The sequence below is a fragment of the Trachymyrmex septentrionalis genome, unplaced genomic scaffold (genome assembly GCF_001594115.1).
Source record: "Trachymyrmex septentrionalis isolate Tsep2-gDNA-1 unplaced genomic scaffold, Tsep1.0 scaffold276, whole genome shotgun sequence".
Taxonomy (NCBI): domain Eukaryota; kingdom Metazoa; phylum Arthropoda; class Insecta; order Hymenoptera; family Formicidae; genus Trachymyrmex; species Trachymyrmex septentrionalis.
This window is the reverse complement of record NW_017305437.1, coordinates 212,882-216,695: the sequence shown is the minus strand read 5'-3', so window position 1 is coordinate 216,695 and position 3,814 is coordinate 212,882.

The window sequence follows — 3,814 nt, the reverse complement described above, 5'->3', positions numbered from 1 at the left end:
TTTTTGACAATGCAGAGACCCATATTCCGGAGATTTTACAGATTTTCCTGGAAACAATAATACTGTACAAGAAAAGTGCAAATATTAAAAAATAAACGGCTAAAATCATAGCAATTGTACATGCCATAATCTGTGCAGTAAGACCTCGATGCTTCTTGTCGCTGATTCAAATTGGTCTAACACCAGTTTTATTAATAAAGTATAGTTCCAGTAATCTCATAGACTCTTATTGCACTAGGATTTTGCGCAACATACAAGGAACTAAACTATTCGAAATTTCTGCTGTTTTGCATTTATCTGCACAGTTTCAAATGGCTTCACTCAATTTGTTTTTGACAATGTCGATCACGATATCTGCACATTAGATGGAAAAAACATTCTTCACGCAATAGCTGGCATTCAATGTGTAGCTCCACGAAATGAAAATGTATTTCATCATACAATTTCTAAAAACTGTGACCGCAAGTACAGAAGTTGGCAAGTTCGGTCGCATTAACCTTATACCATTCAATAAGGGAAAATCAGACTTATCCACCATTGCTATCAAAGACTTACATTACAGATCTTAATCCATTATTCAATAACATTGAAGTAAATTCTGCTGATTGCATGTGGCTTTACAAAAAGTAGAAGCATGAGGAAAAAATCTCAGATTCGTATATGTACTCACTTAATTATATTTCATTAATTGCAAGATTCATCGTGCTTACATTAAAAAAAATTGTATACGTAGTTAAGATTATTGTATCATGATAATTTTGTAGTAACTGTAACTACTAAAAACATTAATACCATATAGTAACTCAAACTTTTTGCAGTGTAATTTCTGCATTTTACTCATTTTATTTGTTTTCGCATTTTTGATCATTTTCTCTTGCATTTACAAATGTCGTACAAATATCCTACTGTTATTACATTTATGTGTTTTTCTCAGGTTGGAATGGATTCATGGAGATGTTGACAAAGAACAAGATGTCCGAAACTTCACAAAAAATAATGTATTTGCCGATCATCGACGCACCCGCAAGTGATTACGACACAATCTACACAGTCTTAAGAATTGCTGTACAAAGATTGCAGACTGTAAATCAAAAATCTTGCATCGTTACTTTTGATCCGCCTCTGTTTATCAAAGTGAGAGATATTGTCGCTTTATGTGGCGACATTTCACCAATAAAAGATACAACTGTAAGGCTTAGCGGATTTCATCTAGCTATGTCATTTCTTGGCTACATTGGATACATAATGGTTGGCAGTGGCCTAGAAGATATCTGTGGTCTAATTATGCTTCAAAATCCGTGGAGAAAAGATGCGGAAAGGCATAGGCTAGAGCGATTCGTTGCCATTCGCTTATTTGGCTTGCCTTAGCAATGTTTGTAATGGAAGAAATTAATTTTTCGGAGGAAAACAAAACATTTTACGTGAACTGTGCAAGGCCAACGACAACCAAAATATTATCCGATGAAAAGATTTCTTTTTTTACCAAACAATTTAATGAAAAATTGCAAGATTTGAAGAAAAAATCTAACTACCGAAATCTTCGTTCAATACTTTTAAATAGTTACGTATTGCTTCAATTTATTGATGCCGAAAAATGTGGAAATTGGAAGCAACATTTAGACTGTATACAACGAATGTTGCCCTTCTTCATTACAAGTGGCTATTTGAATTATGCGAAATATGTCTACCTTTATCTACAAGATATGCTGAAAATTTACAAGAAATTAAACAACGAAGAATTCTGTAAGTTCACCGAAGCTTTTTACGATATGCCGATCTAACAAATTCTATTCAAGAATATGGACGGATATGACGATTGAGCAGACATACATGAGAAACATCCACTCAAGAGAAGGCTTGACCGACGCATGGCCGTGGAATAACACCTACCACTAGAGCTCGATGGATCACAAGTATCTCACTACATATAGTTATTGCGAATCAACTTAAAAAGTCTTGTAACTTTACCAGTTCCGAAATATCTCATCAGCATAAGGATGTAGGAAGTTCGCACATAGAGCGGGATGAAAAGAACGTCAAAACTCTAATAGAGTGATTTCGCGACCATTTGCCATTTTCTAAAAGCTCCGATTTGATGTCTATAAGCACAGGTTTAATAGGGACTCCAGAGATTAATTGTAAAGCTAATGGAATCAAAACACTTTCTGAAGTAATGAAAGGACATTTTGATGATATAAAGTTTAGAAAATATATGAAAGTATTGCCCTTGAAAACAGCATTTTCAAAAATCCGTTTGGAAAATACGAGGGCAAGTCAATAAGTTTTTAGAAAAACATAGTAAAACACATTTTTTTTGATCGATTTATTTTTATTTCTCAACATAGTCTTTTTTCAGCTCGATACAATTGATCCAACAATTCTTCAACTTTTTCAAACCGTTTCGAATAATATGATTTGTCCAACCCTTCAAAATAAGCCTCTGTATCGGCGATAAGCTGCTCTCTGCTGGTGAATCTCTTTCCTCCATTTCTTCAGGTTTCGAAACAGGAAATAGTCGCAGGAGGCTAAATCTGGCGAATATACTGGAGAGAGAAGCAATTCGTAACGGAATTTGTTGAATTTGGCCATCGGTGCCGGGCACGTGTGAACCCGTGCATTGTCTGAAAGAGCACTTTCTTCTTCGCCAAATGGGGACATTTTTTCTTTAAAATATTGTTGAAACGGTCCAATAAGGCTGAGTAGTAATCGCAATTGATCGTTTGCTTCGACGGAAAGTAATCGATATGAATTATACCACGTGCATCCCAAAAAACTGTGACCATCACCTTTCCGGCCGACTTCACAGTCTTCGCCTTCTTCGGAGCTGGTTTACTCGGTGAAGTCCATTGTTTTGATTGTTCCTTTGTCTCGAGTATAAAGTAATGGATCCATGTTTTGTCCACAATAATGAGTCGACGGAGAAAATCATCTGGATTACGTTGAAACCTCCCCAAACATTGTTTTGAAATCGTCACACGGTCGCGCTTATGGATCACAGTGAGCAAATGCACCCATCTTGCCAATAGCTTTTTCATACTCAATTGTTCGTGCAAAATTCACTGTGCCATGTGATATGCCTGTGACCTCAACAAGCTCGCGCATTTGCACTCGTCGATCAGTCAAAACAATATCGTGGACTTTATCGATGATCTCTGGCGTAGCAGTCTCAATTGGACGTCCCGAACGAGGTGCATCACATGTGGATATACGATCACATTTAAATACATTCACCCAATTGTATACAATCACAACCGCTGGTGCAGATGTGCTATGAACATTTTTTCATGCTATGAACAGCTTTTTCATACTCAATTGTTCGTGCAAAATTGAAATCACTGTGCCATATGATATGTCTGTGGCTTCAACTGAAATCAAGCTGAAAGATCAATCAGCTGAAAGATGCTACTTGTTAAAAAATAATGTAACATGACATTGCGAGTGCCCTCTGACAGATTTTCTAAGAACTTGTTGACTTGCCCTCGTAATGACATCGTTCCTGTTGATCCAAACACTCTTTTTAGAAGAATGCTTTTGTTTCAAACATCACAAACAGAACTTGAAGAATACTTCAATTATGAATTGGTACCATATCCATTATCAATATTTGACGATATCGGCATGAGAAAAAACAAAAAATCTGACTTATACAATTTCTTCACCTGTGCAAGATGACTCATTACATAATATTGGTCATGTTATTGATGGCGAATATTTACTGCACTGAATTTTGTTTGGAATCCAATCGATACATTTTCTGAAATCTGTAACAAATATATTACTCATTTAAAAGAATTTTATCGAGATTTTGCATTAG